The 17,880-nt window shown below is 45.0% G+C and overlaps 2 protein-coding genes across 28 annotated transcripts in view; one reads left to right on the forward strand and one right to left on the reverse strand.

The window, feature by feature from the left end:
- The window catches only part of FAM131C (family with sequence similarity 131 member C), a 569,848-nt gene that overhangs the window by 146,337 nt on the left and 405,631 nt on the right, over nt 1–17,880 (reverse strand). The gene's annotated exons all lie outside the window — the stretch shown is intronic.
- The window catches only part of EIF4G3 (eukaryotic translation initiation factor 4 gamma 3), a 74,853-nt gene continuing 66,625 nt past the window's right edge, over nt 9,653–17,880 (forward strand). For 20 of the 27 annotated variants that reach the window (XM_083629220.1, XM_083629221.1, XM_083629175.1 and 17 more), the window contains exon 1: nt 9,654–9,795. The gene's annotated coding sequence lies outside the window, so the exon portion shown is untranslated. Of the gene's footprint in view, nt 9,796–17,880 lie in introns of all 27 variants that reach the window. The other 7 variants (XM_083629173.1, XM_083629195.1, XM_083629218.1 and 4 more) reach the window with 1 other exon arrangement.

Below are 17,880 nucleotides of genomic sequence, written 5' to 3' on the forward strand. Positions count from 1 at the left end.
GGTCTCTGCTTACCTGGGAAACAAGCGATAGAATTCTAGGAGGTGAATTTTTCACCATTCTGGTTTCTTCATCCTTGCTCTCAGTCCAGGCAGAGGCTGGTATGTCACAACTGAACAGTGACTTGAACCCAGATCTGCTTAACTAAACAAATACTCTCCTTTCAGAATTGCCTTGGGCCGTTTCCAGCTTGGTTAGAGTCAGGGCAGACCCACTGAAACTAATGAACCTCAGCTAGTTATGGCCATTACATTACGTTACATGGACAAGTATTGGGTACAACTCTTGGTCCACAAAAGCTGGTTCAGATCCACAAACAGTAGCAGGTACTAATGTGTATCATTAGTAATATTTCCCAGACTGCTTGTTTATCTTGTTTCATTATCTCTTCATACGCCACCTTAGGGGGTCTTTTTATACTTGTGTATTTTGTTCAATTTCTTATCCGTCCTTCACAGCAAGGCCCCAGGACAGGTCACAACTGTAAAATACACAGACAACGAAGAAAGCAAGAAAAGTGTAAAAGCAATTAAAAGCGGTTCCATATATTGTAATAAAACCAGGGAAATCCTGTATTTAAAAACAATGCAAACATTAGAAAACCTATTCCACCTATAAAAACAAGAGTTAGTCCAATACTTACACAGACTGGGAAGAGAATCTCCATTTAAAAGGTTTGTTGAAAGAGGAAGGTAACCAGCAGATGCCTGAAAGCTAACTAAGCAAAGAGGAAGAGATGAAGCAGGTATGTAAATAAGTCTTGCTAGAAGTGTACTCTTAATGCGAACAGTTGCAAGAAACTGCAGGGCACAAAACAAATGCACCTTATCTTGATGCCACCTCAACTCTTGCCAGCTGCCTGAAAGCAAAAGGAACCTGCAGTTTCATAAGAGTATATATTTAAAGAAGATTAATAAATGAGCAAATTAAGTTAATTTGGATATGCAGAAGATATTAAAAATAAATTTAAGGAACTGCAGAAAGGGGGAAGGAAGTCAAGTTTTGAAATGTCAAAATTATTGTAAAATTCAATGGTTTCACACAGGTGAGAAACCATTTGAATTCAATGAGTGTGGAAATGGCTTCAATCGGAGTGGACTTCTTACAAAACATCAACAAACTCATACAGGGGAGAAACATCATATAAGTGCTAGGGAAGTAGATAGAGGTTCAGTTGTAGTGGAAGTCTTACAAACCATCAAAAGACTCCGAGGGGTAAGAGCTACAAGACTGGAAACTCTACAAGCCATCAATTAACTCAAAGAAGAGAAATGGTTTAAATAGAAGGAGTGTGGAATCTGCTTTGGTTATTATGGAATGCTTTTCCAAAACATCTACTGACATCCATGGGGTGGAACCATTTTCTCTGAGTTGACACTTTCTTTTCAGGAAATCAATCTTTTTTAAAAAAAAAATTGTAAAATTAGTGAAATGTGTAAACCTGAAAAGTAATAATAATAGTAGTAGTAGTAAAAGTAAAAGTAAAAGGAAGAAGGAACCTGTCCATTATCCAACAGGAAAGAAAGGGGACTTAGAAATATCAAAATGGAAAAGCCACTAGTGTCAACCCAGCTGGCATCATCTGCTCAGTTGTCACCCTGGTTAAAACACCAGCAGCCAATTTCACACTTCATCTTGGGGCCGGGGGTATGTTTTTTAGCATCTCTACAGGAAATACAGTTTTGAGGTGTGGCTTGCACAATTGAAGCACTTCCAAGATGGAGTCTCTTTCGTCAAGCATGGAGGAGGCTCGGGCAAGAAAGAGTAGAGGCCTCTGTAGAACCCGGCAAAGGCCTACTGGGGCAGTGTTGCCATGGTAACAACACTACTGCCAGCCAGCGCTGGTAGTGGTCTACAGGCCTTGTGTCCCAAAGTGACTCTGAATGTTGCAGCTGGCTTTACCTAAAGGTTGGGCCCTGGACTAGTCAACCCAGCCTTTCTTAATAGTGGGGTTGGAGAGCTGAAAAAAAACAAATCATGTATTTAGTTTCAGATAGTACATGGGTTGTTGTTTAGTCATTTAGTCGTGTCCGACTCTTCGTGACCCCATGGACCAGAGCATGCCAGGCACTCCTGTCTTCCACTGCCTCCCGCAGTTTGGTCAGACTCATGTTAGTAGCTTCGAGAACACTGTCCAACCATCTCGTCCTCTGTCGTCCCCTTCTCCTTGTGCCCTCAATCTTTCCCAACATCAGGGTCTTATCCAGGGAGTCTTCTCTTCTCATGAGGTGGCCAAAGTATTGGAGCCTCAGCTTCAGGATCTGTCCTTTCAGTGAGCGTTCAGGGCTGATTTCCTTCAGAATGGATAGCTTTGATCTTCTTGCAGTCCATGGGACTCTCAAGAGTCTCCTCCAGCACCATGGGGGCAGGTCTTTTGTTAGGGGTGCAGAACCTCAGTTTGTTATGTATTTTTGTTGATTTTTATTGAATGGGTGGGGGCAGCTGCCCTTCCCTGCCTTCCCCCCTTGGCTATGCCCAGGTATACCTTTTTCAACCGTGGTGCCCCTCCTTACAGAATACCCTCTCAATGGTGCCATACTTAAGCACCAGGTTAAAGTTATCAGTCTTTTCCTGACTTCTTTTGGTCTCACCTTTTTCAGATTTCATTAAGCTGTTTTTGTTTTGTTTCCTATTATGTTGGTTCTACCCTGTGTGCCAATGTTTGTAAGCCACCTTAAAGTTCCTTTTGTTTTTTAATTGGGAAGTGAGATATGAATATTTTAAGTAAAGAAACAAAATTCTCTGCCGTCCCCTTCTCCTTGTGCCCTCCATCTTTCCCAACATCAGGGTCTTTTCCAGGGAGTATTCTCTTCTCATGAGGTGGCCAAAGTATTGGAGCCTCAGCTTCCAGTGAGCACTCGGGGCTGATTTCCTTAAGAATGGAGAGGTTTGATCTTCTTAGTGCATGGGTAGAAGAGTCTAAAAAGCCCAGGACACGCATTTTCACGGCCCTTTAGCAGCTATGGTGGCTCATTTACCAGAAGTAATGTATTTATCATTAACTCTGGAAGTGTATACAATCTGGAGTGGATTTGGAGTGAGGCCTCAGATCTTGACTACGTTGACTCATACATTTGAATACAGAGGATGTGTCCCTTATTGTACAACCATAGCCTGCTTTGTGCTCATGACGGTTTCAGGGCTGCCCTGGCCTGTACAGTGTTGGGATATCATGGAATCGTAGAGTTGGGAGGGACCACAATGGTCATCTAGTCCAACCCCTTGCAATGTCACACACAAGTGCAAAGGGCCCCCCCCCAATCCTGAGGGCAACCGGGCGTCACCAATACACGCTGCCCTGGCTTCTGCCCCAGGGAGGTCACTTTGGTGCTGCTCATGCAAGAGTTGGGCTTCACCTCCAGAGATGCACTCCGTTGTCCCTGGAGACAGATGGATGCCAACAAATGCACTATTATTGCACCAATGCAATACAGTGGTACCTCGGGTTAAGAACTTAATTCGTTCCAGAGGTCCGTTTTCAACCTGAAAGTTCTTAACCTGAGGTACCACTTTAGCTAATGGGGCCTCCCGCTGCCGCCGCTCCGCCACCATGCGATTTCTGTTCTCGTCCTTAACCTGAGGTGCTATTTCTGTGTTAGCGGAGTCTGTAACCTGAAGCGTCTGTAACCCGAGGTACCACTGGACACACGTAAAAATGCATGCGTGTCCAGGGCAGCCCTAAGAGATGCCAGGATGTTCTGGTTTCATCTTTGTCTTGTATATCGAGCAGCAGACACTAGAGGTCAGGGCAGGCAAGGAATGCCTCCAAATGCAAGCTTCTCCTGTCTGTCAGTTGCCCTGATGCAGAAAACCTTGGCATTGCTCACAGAGACTTTAAATGAGAGGGGAGCCCCCATCTCTTTAACCACCCCGAATGGTGATGTGCCAGGAAGTCGGGATTTGTGTAGCCCAGGCAGAGGAGATACCTTCCATTGGTCTCCTTAACCTGGAGGGCAACAAACAGAGATCTCAGTGGTGTTTCTGGTCTTCTTGGGTCTGAAGGGCTGCAAATTGCCTTTCCCCGTGCAATGCCCATTCGACGACTTCAATCTGCAGAACTGGCACGTGACACTCGTTGCACATTTGTAAGAAATCAAAATTATAGTGTGGCAGCATCCACTCTTTGGAATTCCCTCCCTATTGTCACGGCACTATTTTTTAGCACTTTGTTTAAGCATGCCTAGGCAGACATGTGGAACGTTTACATGCATTTTAATCTGGTTTTTAGTTTATTGTAGGCTTTCATTCTGCTTTGAAGGTTCGAAACAGTTGGTCTTCAGCTTTATTTACTGATGATTCCATCGTTTTATTCTTTTGTGTAAACCATGCTGTGGGTTTTAAACAAAAGCAAAAAAGCGCCAACAGCCACCAAGCTATATAAACTTGTATTAAATGAAATAAATAATAAATCCATGCTGCAGTGATGCCGAAGACTTCAAAGCAGGCATGACTCTGATGGATGCCCAAAGCTGGTTTTGGTTTTCCACATTTGCTGTTCTTTAGAATTTAGACCATCCAGCTAAGAAAATAATTCAACGGCCTCTGTTTTATTTGACGTCGAGGGTGTACAGGGGAATGACAAGGGAGGCCGCTGCCCTGAAATCAGATGCAGAAAGAAGGAAGACGGCGGTTGAAGGTACAACAGGGAAGGAATGTGGGGTGTTTAAGGCCTATAATTTGGATTAAAAAATTGGCTTCCAGGTGGAAAAATCAAAATTGGAAACAGAACTGTTAGATCCCAAAACTAAGATACTTTCAAGAATGTATAACTTGCTGTTAAAATGGAATACGCAGGATGAAACGGTTAAATCTGCTATGATCAAATGGGCACAAGATATTGGTCACAACATTATGTTTGCTGACTGGGAACAGTTGTGGACCACCGGTATGAAATTTACGGCATGTAATGCCTTAAGAGAGAATATTATGAAAATGATTTACAGGTGGTACATGACACCAGTCAAGCTTGCAAAAATATATCACTTGCCCGATAATAAATGTTGGAAATGTAAAGAAAATGAAGGTACATTCTTTCACCTTTGGTGGACGTGCCCAAAGATTAAGGCTTTCTGGGAGATGATATATAATGAAATGAAAAAGGTATTTAAATATACCTTCCTGAAGAAACCAGAGGCCTTTCTCCTGGGCATAGTCGGCCAATTGGTGCCAAAGAAGGATAGAACTTTCTTTATGTATGCAACAACAGCAGCAAGAATACTTATTGCAAAGTATTGGAAGACACAAGAGTTACCCACCCTGGAAGAGTGGCAGGTGAAGGTAATGGAGTATATGGAATTGGCGGAAATGACTGGCAGAATCCGAGACCTGGGAGAAGAGTTGGTGGAAGAAGACTGGAAGAAATTTAAAGACTACCTTCAGAAACACTGTAAAATTAATGAATGTTAAAATGATGTTGGACTGAAAATAAGTGGCATTAGCAACAAAGTTAATAAGAATATGCAAAAATGAATTGATAAATGGATGAAAATATAGAGTTATAATATGTTAAGATATAGAGTTAAGATAAACGAAAGAGGGTAAGGATTTGCTGATTTGATTATTTAAATGGGAATACAAAAAGGGGAGGTGTGAGGAGGCCAAGGAAACAAGTTAATGAGTTTAAAGTTACTAAAAATGGATTTGTTTTTTAATTCTTTTTTATCTATTTGTTTTTTGTATTTTGTATTTTTATTCTTCTTTTTTCTCTTTTATGTATTTTTCTATGTCTTCTTTTTTGTATCTTTTTCTTTCTATGTGACTTTTTTCTATTTTGTAAACTTATGTTTTTGTAAAATCTTAATAAATATCTTTAAAAAAAAGGAATGTGGGATGTTTAGTAATGGATGTTTACCTTCAATAGAGTGGGAAATCTTTCTCAACATAGTGTCCTCCAGAGGTCTTGGATGACACCCTCATGCTCTGGGGGTGCATGGGAATTACAGTCCATAACATTTGCAGTGCACGAGGTTTGGGCAGGGCTGCAATTGGGGAGGATAAAATGACAACTGGACCAAGTTAATTCAGGGTGGAATTGAGCTGTTGTGGAAAGAAAGTTATAGAGAAGGTATTAATTAAACCCTGAGGTGTATTGCAAACTTAAGGCTGTCCCTGATCACCCACAGTCAGCAGTTACTTGGGAATGGGGGAGGGTCAAGTTTTTCCAGGTCTAGCCCCCCCCTCCTGTTTTGTCCTCTGGTTTCTTGACCTACTGCAACCTTCAGGGAGCAGATGTTTTGGACTACAACTCCCATCATGTCCTGGCTGGGGCTGATGGGAGCTGTAGTACAAAACATCTGGAGGAGACCTGCTCAGTGACGGCTCCTGTGGTGTCTCACACGCCTTCACCAACTATTGCAATTACCTGATGCATGTGGAGTGTCCGGTGCCAGAGAAAGTCGCGCTCCATCTGTGGAGAGGCATTATTTCCTATTCCAGCTTCCAGGACTGAATGAGTCATACAGTCAAAAACAGATCAAAGATTTGACCCTGGTCTTGCCTTTGGGGCCAGACCCCAACTCCAGTCACTTCATTCTCCCTTCTCATCCCAGGGGAGGGTTGCTGTGGTTACTGGGACACTAAGGAAATGCACTCTGCCCATGTTCACAGGTTATATATTTATCCATTACAGTATCACATATTTAAAGGAGGAACAGCTGGGCTTCCTGAACTGCTCCTGGGGCTTTAACCCTAGCTCCAGTAGAAGTTTTGACATATAATGGCTCCCTTTCAGATGTTATCTGGTTGGCATCTTTCTGTCTCGGGATGCAATGTGCCTTTGGGGGTGAAGTCAAGCCGTTGGAAGGTTACAGTGCCTGCTGTGGCTGTGGAGTCCGATATGGGAGCACAAAATCTACATGAACCCCTTGCCTGTTCAGCAGATTCCCAGATTCAATGGACAGAGAGGTGCTAAAGGTAATTTTAAATTCTAGACTTAATGGTCTTAGCGGGCATGGTGGGGGCTCCCTCTTAGAAGGTGACGTGTATTTCTTTGGATCAGGCCAAAGTGGGAGCATCTTGTCTAGCAGTGCGCCGCAACTGATCCTGGAGGTAGCACATGCAATCATAATTTGGTCAAGCATTTGCTCTTGCATGCAGAGGACCCCACTTTCAATCCCAGGGAGCATCCCTAGGTAGGGCTGACCAACCGCCTCCACCCTGAAACCATCTGGAGCTACTGCCAGTCTACATCAACCTTAGTGAGCTAGATGGATCACTGTTGTTGTTGTTTAGTCGTTTAGTCCTTTCCGACTCTTTGTGACCCCATGGACCAGAGCACGCCAGGTACTCCTGTCTTTCATTGCCTCCCGCAGTTTGGTCAAACTCATGCTGGTAGCTTCAAGAACACTGTCCAACCATCTCGTCCTCTGTCGTCCCCTTCTCCTTGTGCCCTCCATCTTTCCGAACATCAGGGTCTTTTCCAGGGAGTCTTCTCTTCTCATGAGGTGGCCAAAGTACTGGAGCCTCAGCTTCAGGATCTGTACTTCCAGTGAGCACTCAGGGCTGATTTCCTTCAGAATGGAGAGGTTTGATCTTCTTGCAGTCCATGGGACTCTGAATAGTCTCCTCCAGCAACATAACTCAAAAGCATCAATTCTTCGGCGATCAGCCTTCTTTATGGTCCAGCTCTCACTCTTCCATACATCGCTACTGGGAAAACCATAGCTTTTACTAAAAGGACCGTTCTTGGCAAGGTAGATGGGTCACTGCTCTGTCTTAATTAGATCCACTTTATTTTTGTAGTTCTTAAATTGTTTGAAATGGTTTTTAAATGCCGTGTAGTGTTGTTTTAATTGTTGTCACCTGTTCTGGGACCTTAGGGTGAAGGCTGAATAAGAAACTGGCAGTAATAACATAACCTCCAATATTTATCTGATCAAAATATTCCATTATCATCATTTTATTATTTATAGCCCACCTATCCGACTGGGTTTCCCCAGCCACTCCAGGCAGCTTCCAACATATATAAAAACAGAATAAAACATTAAGCATTTTAAAAAAAATCTGACTGTTGATTTCAGGGCTGTGGGTTCAAGCTCCACATTGGGTGAAAGATTCCTCCATTGCAGGGGTTTGGACCAGATGACCCTCGCAGTCCCTTCCAGTTCTACAGTTCTGCGATTCTACATATACACGGCTTCCTTCAGACGTCTTCTAGAGGATGTATAGTTACTTATCTCCTTGGCTAGGGGGTTGTACAGTGGTACCTCAGGTTAAGTACTTAATTTGTTCTTAACCTGAAACTGTTCTTAACCTGAAGCACCACTTTAGCTAATGGGGCCTGCCGCTGTGCCGCCGGAGCACAATTTCTGTTCTCATTCTGAAGCAAAGTTCTTAACCTGAAGCACTATTTCTGGGTTAGCGGAGTCTGTAACCTGAAGCATATGTAACCTGAGGTACCACTGTATAACTCATTTATCTGATGAAAATAGGGATGCCTCACCTAGGGCAAAGCAGGATATTCCAGGATTAAATCGGAAACCAGGATGGCTTCTGTAAATCAACTACTGCCCATGGAAATTAGGGACACTTGGAGGGTCTGTAATAATAATAGTAGCAGCAGCAGCAGCAGCAAAAAATTAATATAATATAATATAATATAATATAATATAATATAATATAATATAATATAATATAATATAATATAATATAATATAAATTAAAATGCAGCTCTGCTGCATGGGCGGGAGTCTGGACCTGCCCTAAAGTGCTGCCTTTAGGGTACCACCGGGTGATGGACGCCTCCGAAGCAGAGAGGCTGGCGAGGAGCGCCGGCTTTCCGAACCTTCCCGAGCAGCCGAAGTGGCTCGGCACGAGCGGGCGAGCGAGGTACGAACAGAGCGGCCGGAGTCGGCTTCCGCGAAGATACCCGAGCTCGAAAGCCTACAGCGCGCGGGCGCCTCCCCCTCCCCCCCCCCCACCCCAGCGCGACCCGCGACCCACGACGCTGCTGTGGCAGCCGGAGGAGCCGAGCGCTTCCGGAGCTTGCCGAGCAGCCGAGCGCCCTCCTTCGTCGCCCGTCGTCGTCCTGCCGGACTGCTGGAGGCGGCCGCCAGCGCCATGTTGGATGCTCCGCTCCGTCCGTGAGGAGAATCCGCCGGCATCGCCCGCCCGACACCCGCCCGACGCCCGGGAGCCGCTCCGCCGGGGCCAGGGGCACCGAAACCCGCCGAGGGCGGCGGCCCTATGAGCGGCGGCGCGGCCTGAGCGGCCCCCGCCCGACCCTTCGCCAGCCGAGCAGGCAGGCAAGCAGCCGCAGGAGCCGGCCGGGCGAAGAAGAGCAGCGGCGGCGGGAGGCGGCGGCGGCAGCGGCGCGGCAGCACTTGAGGGAGGCGGCGGCGGAGGGAGCAGGCCGGCCGCGTTGTCACGGAGACCGGCCGGGGGTGCTGGCCCGCCGGGCTGCCCCCGCCGCCGCCGCCGCCGCCCCGCCGCTCCCCGCCCCCTCAGGCAGCGGCGGCGGCCGCCCCGCCGCCGCCGGCCTGGTGGTGGCTCCGCTTGGCCATGAGCTTACCGCAGAAGGCGGCCCTCAAGCCCGGCGCGGCGGCGGTGGCGGCGGCGGCGGGAGCGGCCACGACCACGGGGACCCCCTCTGGTGGAGGGGTAGGGCCCGGAGGGCCGCCGCCTCCCGCTGCTGCTCCTGCCCCGCCGCCGCCTCCAGCAGCAGCGGCAGCAACCGGGCCGCCGCCACCGCCGCCGTCCCCGGCTGCTGCCGCTGCCGCTGCTGCACCGGCAGTAGGAGCGGCGACGGCGCCTCCTCACCCCGCCAGCATCAGGGCTCTCCAGACACAGCCGCCCCAGCAGTATCCTTTGGCACCCATGGAGGGGCATCGCTTCTCCATCCACCCGTCCATCCTCCCTTCCCCCCCAATGAGGGGCACGCGTGTAGCCAGGAGGAACGTGTGGACTTAGGAGGGGGGGAATATCTGTGTGTCAGTCATGTAAAAACGGGTCCACTTTCTGGAGGATCGTCTGAATGTATGGTGTCCTCTCTCTGGGAATGTGTGGATTTATGAGGGGACAAAAAGGGGTAGGTGTGTCATCTTTTGAGGAACCCGTGTGTAGCCAGGAGGACTTTGCCGTCTGTGGGGGAATGTGTGGATTTAGGGACTTGGAACGGGTGTAGCCTGGGTGTGTGTGTATGTTTCATATATGGAGAGCTTGAACTTATTTCGTGTAGATGGAAGGAAAAAAGGAACAGGAGCATCTCCTCTAAGGGGAAGTCAAGGAGCTGCTTCTAAAGATGGATGAGCGTGCATGGGAAAGAAAAGGGGGCCCTAGAGAGAATGTAGGGGGAAGGAGATTAGAATAAGGTGTGGGGAGGTCAGATCTCTTCCCTTAAGGATGGAGGCAGCATGGAGTGGTTTGTGTGTGTGTCAGGGGTAGGTGGGGAGGATGGAGCTGTCCATCAGACAGTTTCAGGATGAATGTGTTGTGTGTACCTCAGAGGTGAACTGGGGGAAGGAGCAGGACCCAAACTTGTGTAGGCAAGAGGACAAACCTCTTCTCTACCGGAGGCCCCTCAGCATATAAAATATGGGTGGTGGGGGATGATATTACACATGCCCACCCTCTTTATTTCTCTGTTAGAAAGGAGGGTCCTCTCCCACACACTCTTGCCTGGCTGAGCCTCTCAGTGGAAGGGCCAGCATTTTTTATGTTCAAACAAAACAGGAAAAACAAATGTCGATGTCATACAGGACTAAGGCAGCTGTACTACAGTTTCTCTTTCACTTTGTAAGGAAAGGAAGGGCTCTCTTGCCTAGAGAGGAGGCGAGTTTTGGGCATGGCTCTTCCTCCAGAAGAGGACCCAAGAGGGTTGGCTTGGAGGGGAAAGTATCCTTGCTTTGTTTTTGAGGGAGACCAGTGTACATGTCTGTGTGTTTTACAGCAGGAAGGGGAGGTGATGGATGGTGGGTGGGTGGAAAGGGAATCCCACCTGCCAGGAGTTGGGCCTGGTGCCTCTGTGTTTGTGCTGTGATACTCCTTTTTAATGCTGAAGAAGGGACACATGCTTCAGGGTCTCCTGTTTTATTTGCAGAGAGTTTGTTATTCTTCGCACTTGCCAAAAAAGTGCAATCGTAAATGTTGTTGTGCTTATGCTGAGATTAAGACCACAGTCCTATGGAATTTAGTGGTACGTACTTCTGAGTGTAGGCATGCATGGGATTGGGTTAAAAGTCTGCTTGTTTGTTTTTAAATAAGAATTCGTTTGATGTAAACTATGAGCAGATTTTTCAGTTTTGTTCTTTGATTATGAATGTGAAGCTAGGATAATTTTTTTTTTTGTCCTCTGTAAAATCTAGTTTTGGTGGGTTGGTGGAGTTGATAAGTTTATATAAAATATGTCCATTGAAATGGTGACCCTTAGGAAAGAGCATTCTTAACATAAAATGTGTTTAATATTTGCTGCTAGGGCAGGAGTCTTATGAGGTAAATATTGCAGGAATCAGTTGAAAAGTGTGTATTAGAAAGGAAGGTATATAAATGAGAAATGGGTGTGCAGTAGAAACAGCATATTAGCCTCTGCATAGAAGGATTTGTATGCATGTGTTAAAGGGGAGGGTTTTTTTTAGACCAGTGAAATTAGATCTCTGGGAATATCAAAATATTTGATGAATTGGAGAAAACCTCATCCTCTGGATTAATGCCTGTGGATGGTGTCCAGAAGTGCTGGTTTTGCTTTGTCAGCAAGGTCAGCTGATGGTTCATAACAAAAGCAGATTTTCTCTTTATTGTAGGGACAGACTGTAACAGCTGTGAGATATTTACCTAGAACTTACTTCCCTTTCTGGCTTATCTACTGCTGGTTGAGGTAGGCACGTCAGACCTTATTAAAACCTGTAATTCTGTTGGCTTGCTTAACTGGATTTTTACTGAGTATGGTGCTGATTGTCAATTTAATTTTAATTCACGGAGTTTTTCAGATTCTTGTGTGGTACATATATAGTTTTACCAGTTCTCTGGTATTACTGGACAAATTGTAATACAGTATGTGGAAACTTCTTTAAAAGACCACATAGAGTAGCACTTGCCTTAAGTGTTGCTGCTTTGAGTTAAATCAGGGCAAGTTTCTTAGTTTTGAGTGCCTTGCCAAGGATTACAGTGGGAGTTTTGGCCTGCCTCAAGCAATTGAAGTGTATGCTGGGTTTGTTTTTGTCCAATTTCTACTGGATTTTCTGAGTGCACTTTGTGGCTGGAATGCAACACCTTTATTCCCAATAGCTATGGTAGTTAGCTTCTGCTTTCCTGGCTCTAGGGATGAAGCATGAACACACAAAACTTTCCAAAACCACTATTTTCTTGTAGTGAGTAAAGTATTAAAAGTGCATTTTAATTTTCCAACGTCTGTGAATGTCAGCTTAGTGTGAATGGGGAAGCTGGCCCTATTCTTTGCTGGAAAATGCTTTCACTTGTAGTAATTTTTAACCCTTAGCTCAGCTGTGCCCTCCATCCATGCATACTGTCATTGAAAGAAAAGGAGACCGGGTGCTTTTCTGGTCATTTAAAGAGGTGGCAGGTTTGTGTAAAGAAACCTTTTGGAAATGCAGTAGTGCTTTGTGTGGCAAAGTATAGTTGAACCTTTAAGAACAGGATATATATTGTAAGAGGGAGCTTCTAAAATATTACATATACATGAATATATAAAGTAGCTCAGTTTGGGGACGGGCCTCAGCTCATCTGCTTTGCATGCAGAAGGCCCCTGGTTCAATCCCCAGTGGCATCTCCAGGTAGGATTGAAAAAGATTCCTTGCCTGAAACCCTAGAGTCAAGTGCTAGAAATTCGCTGGGTGCCAGGTGCATTTTGCGACTTAGTGTGGGTCCAATGCAACCTTGTGCAAGATCTCTGGATGCCAGGTTGGTGACTGACAATCTCCATCGGACTGCCCTGCCCCCACCTTTCCTAAGCAGGTAAGCAGAAGAGCTTATTTACAACATTTTTAAACCATCTTTTCTTCTAAGGAGTACATGACTCACCCCCCCCCCCACTTCCTCAGTTAATCCCTGCAACGACCCAGTGAGGTAGGCTAAGAGGCTGTGACTGGCCCAAGGTCACCCAGTGAGCTTCATGACTGAATGGGGATTTGAACTCTGATCTCCCAGGTCCTAGTCCGACACTCTTAATTGCTACACTGCACTGGCTTCCTAGAGTACTTCTGCTATGGGCAGGTGTATAAATTAAGTAGGTAAATAAATATGGGGAAAGCAAAATGTCACTTGGAGAGGGATCTGAACTATTTTCCTTGAATATTTTCTTTTATTTTGGATTTTTTTATTTGATGTTTTAATGTGTTGTAAAGTGCATTGAGATTTTTTTCCTTTAAAATATAAAGTGGTGTAGAAATGCAATGAATAATAATTACTATCATAACAATAAAAAATATAATAATAAGCACCACTGAGGGTGGGGAATGGCGCTTAGGCATTCTGTTGTGGCAACTGCAACCTAGAGTTAAAGTGCCATTTGGTAATAAGGTTATGTATCACTTCAGAGCTTCTGAGGTTTCTGCCTTAACGTTGAAAGAGGCTGATTTGAGTTGATGTGATTTGACTTGTGAACAAAAAAACAAATATTAGAGTCTTTGCTCTGTTGTGAGTGCGCTGTTAACCTCTAGGTTAGATTACTGCAACAAGTTATACATGGGGCTATTGCTGAAGACAGTTCAAAAAAGTCAGCTTATGCAGAATTCAGTGGCCAGGTACCTTATCAGGGCAAGACAGTTTGAGCATGTAACACAAATCCTGATCCGACTGCACTGGCTGCCAGTTAGTTTTCGGGCCCAATTGTTCCAGGCCCAATTCAAAGTGCTGGTTTTCACCTATAAAGCCTTAAACAGCTCAGGACCAACGTTGTGCCCTCTAGATGTTGATAGACTACAACTCCCATCATCCCTGATGGTTAAAATGCTGGTCGCTGGAGCTGCTTGGAGTTAGAATCCAATGACATTTGGAATGCTTCTCTGCTTTAGAAGCTTTAGAAGCAGATAATCCATATATAAAAATGAAGGACCTGGAAAAAGAAAGAAGCTAGTGGCCCCTGGCACAAGCCTCATCTTTAATCCCCAGTGTAAAAACAGTTGCCCAGCCCTGCATTGGGGTGGTTGGATATTGGGAAAATAAATGTCCTGCAGGACAGGTGAGCTTTGAAAACTTACATGAGATGTGACCTTTAAGAGCCTTTTGATGTGCATTGAACTTGTGTATCAGGTAAAAGAATCTGCTCCTAATGTTATCTCCTCCTGTTCCTTCCAGGCAATTCAAAGGTTACCCCCTGTGAGCTTTTGGATTCCATTTAAATCTTTGTGTTTAGAGCCTGCTGAGTGCATGCAAAATGATACCTGATGGACCTTAGGCAGCAACAGTTAGTTAACAGGTACAGAGACTCAGTTGAGGCATAGCTCCAAGTTACGTTTTGTGATAGTTTCAAACCCAAAGGATGGTTTAGGTTCTAAGCATGTAACATATGCACTTTCTGCTTTGCTACTAGTGGGTGGGTGGGTGTGCCGCCCTACGTCTTGCTATAACTGCCTTGGTAGCGTTAATGGAAGGAACTTCTGCCCTGCAAAGCTTATGAAGCAAACCCTCTGGAAGTTCTTTTCTTCTTGCACATTTTGTCGCCTGACTTCCTCTTGGCCCTGATCTCCTTCATACAGTGCTATTTTTCTAGAAAAAGAGGTGCTGGAATTCAGCATGAACACCTCCCTTGTTCTTTTAGAATAGCAATGGCTCCCACCTGAGAGGTGCTGGAACTGAGTTCCTGTGAGTTCCTTTGAAAAAAACACCCTGATACATTAGTTTGTCAGACTCATAAGGGACCTTAAATACACATAATTGGAGCAGTGAAACCACACAGGGTTGTTGTTTTTTGTCCTGCAGTTCCTTGTGGTTGTGTTGTGAAGTTCTTCCTCACTGCTACGCAAACATAGTCTTGTCTGATGTGAATGCCTTCATTCCAAAGCAAAATGGTGTGTTAGTTTAACTCTTCAAGGGATAGTTCTAGCTTGGTTGGTCAGGAAACATCTAGTTGTAATAAAAAAGTACAGGTCTGCAGGAGTTGTGTTACCTTTCAGTCTTCCATTAATGTCTCTGCAAGAGCGAATGAGAATTGGAGAAAGAATGTAGTAGTATATCACTGATTCCTCAGCTGTAAGGGGACACTAGTTATGGGTCCACCTGTCGAAGTCACTTCCTATTTCCCTATCACCTATTGTGGCCCCCAAGAATTATTTACTAGGAGAGTGGCAGTCCACATGTATTTTTTTCTTCATCTGTTCACACACCTTCAGCTGTAGCTTGGGGATTCCTGTTTTTCATATTCTTAACTGATGATGCTGAATGTGGTTTCCCCATGCTTTCTCTCTGCTAGATGCTAGCAGTGGCTACTAGCCACAATGTCTATGTTCTCCTTCCACTGTCGGAAGCAGTAGGCCCCTGAATTCCAGTTGCTAGGAATCACAAGTGGGGAGGTTGCTGCTGTTGTGCTCAGGCCCTGCTTGTGGGCTTCCCTTTGGGGCACCTGGTTAGCCACTCTTGAGAACAGGAGACTGGACCAGGAGGGCCCTGTTTGGCTTGACCCAGCTGCATGGCTGTCCTTAATGTTCTTATGCTGAAAGTGAGCAGCAGAGCAACTCTGAAGAAAACTTCACCTGAAGAAAAATGGCAAGAACACTGCGAGGTGGAAGTTATCGCCACTTGCTCACATCCCCTCAACATCCCATCCCCATGCTCAACATGTCAGTTGCTGCATGGTTGCCTTCAGCACCATCACAGACATTCTAGTTGCTTTGGGGATTTTTGATGGACTCGCTCTCATGCCTTGTATTGGCTTTGGTCTGATTGTGGGGATAGACTCTGATCTGGAAAGCATCAGTAATTCTGTGGCCATCTGGCTTGGGCAGAAATCAAAAATACATTGTCACAGAGTTCCAGAGACCATTTGCTTGGTCTCCTGATTTAGTGGTTGAGGATTTTTGATGTCATTTTTTTCTTTTCTTTTGCAGTGCTTCTGCATTTGCCAGCAGGCTGGAGCACTACTGGAACTTCAGCCATATTGCAGATACATGCCTTTGAGAATAAGAGTTGTACCTTTCTCTCCCTGCTCACTTATTGGGAAGACCTCATGGCTAGAGAGGGAGTATAATTCTTCAATTTGAGGTGGTTTTTGTATGTTTGGGAGAGCCCAGGTTTTGCATTCCCAAATAAGCAACTGGTCTGTTAGCATGAAGCTTAGGCTCAGACTGCAGCTTTGAGAAACTGATCCTGTAAACAGCGGCTGCATTGCTAAATCATTTCCTTCTGGGCAAGATCCATTTGAGCTTACATATTCTTCCCATGGATCTGCATGGATCTGTATTAATGACTTATTTGGAAAGAAAAGCAGGGTTGGAGAAGGCCTCTTTTGCTGTAGCACTAAATATATGAGGTGCATTTTGAGCATAATCTTAGCATCTTCAGACATTTTTTCTCATTATTATTACTACTATTGCTATTTAGATTTATAAAAAAAACTTCACAGCCATATGCTACCAAAGCAGTGTACATTAAGATAAAACAAGATGAAATACAAAAGAGACCGATGCAAACTAAAAACAGTAAAGCTGTTTCTACAGTTGGACAATTACTGTTCTATAAAATGGCTGTGCCACACTTCAGGGAAAGCCTTCTTAAGCAAAGATGTCTATAGTAGCTCCCTAAATATCAAGGTGCTCAGTGCCTGTTCCGTTTCAGTTGGTACTCAAACATTTGGTTGAATGTAAAGTAATTTCCTCAGATATATAAGCTAATTGGCAAATGGCACCTTAACTCTAGGTTGCAGTTGCCAAAACGGAATGTCTAGGTGCCATTTTCCCCCTAGTGGTACTTATTTTTATATTTGTTGTTACTCATTTCATTTCTGTACCGCTTTATATTTTAAAGAAAAAACCTCAAAGCAGTTTACAACACATTAAAGCAGGATACAGTATAAACCAATCCGGAATAAAATTCAAGCTTCAAGGAAAATAGTTCAGATCCTTCTCTGAGTGACATTTTGCTTTCCCCATATTTGTTTACCTACCTGCCCAATAGCAGAAGTACTCTAGGAAACCAGTGTGGTGTAGCAGTTAGAGTGTCAGACTAGGACCTGGGAGATCAGGGTTCAAATCCCCACTCAGTCAAGAAGCTCACTGGATGACCTTGGGCCAGTCACAGCCTCTTAACCTACCTCACAGGGTCATTGTAGGGATTAATGGGGGGGGAGAGAGGTGAACCATGTGCTTACTGGAGAAAAGGATGGGATATAAATTTCAGTGAATAAGCTCTTCTCCTTACCTGCTTAAGAAAGCTGGAGGGGTAAGCCAGATGGAGATGTCAGTCGCCAACCTGGGGTCCATAGATCTCCATGTGGTTGCAATTGGACCCACAACAGTTGCAAAACAGCCTAGTGCCTGGTGAATTTCTAATAAGGTGAGGGCGAAGTGGGATTTAAACTGTAATCTGAATCTTAGGGTCAGGGTAGTATTGGCAGTGTGAAGGGTAGGAGACTGGACTTGCACCTAAAAACAACATCATTCCCTTGTGCTCAGCTTTACTTTTTATTTTTATTTTTTTGGTAGAAAATGGGAGTTTTTTGGAATTTCGTTTTCTACTCTGAGGAGGAGTACAGAAGCAGCACGATACAGGACTTGGGTACAGTTTGCAAAATTAGAAAATGAGTTATTTGGAAAGCATTGATTGGAAGGCTGTGTTTACCCAAATAGCATACAGTCCAGCTTGATGCAAGCCTTTGGTGTGAGGCATTGATCAACCAAGAGCATGTCTTACAACTTCAACCAACAGATCTCACAGTTACCACTTCATGCCTTAGCTCTGATGCATTCTCTGCATTCACTCTCCCAAGTGTTAAGATC

The sequence above is a fragment of the Podarcis filfolensis genome, assembly GCF_964270895.1.
Source record: "Podarcis filfolensis genome assembly, chromosome: 8".
Classification (NCBI taxonomy): Eukaryota; Metazoa; Chordata; class Lepidosauria; order Squamata; family Lacertidae; genus Podarcis; species Podarcis filfolensis.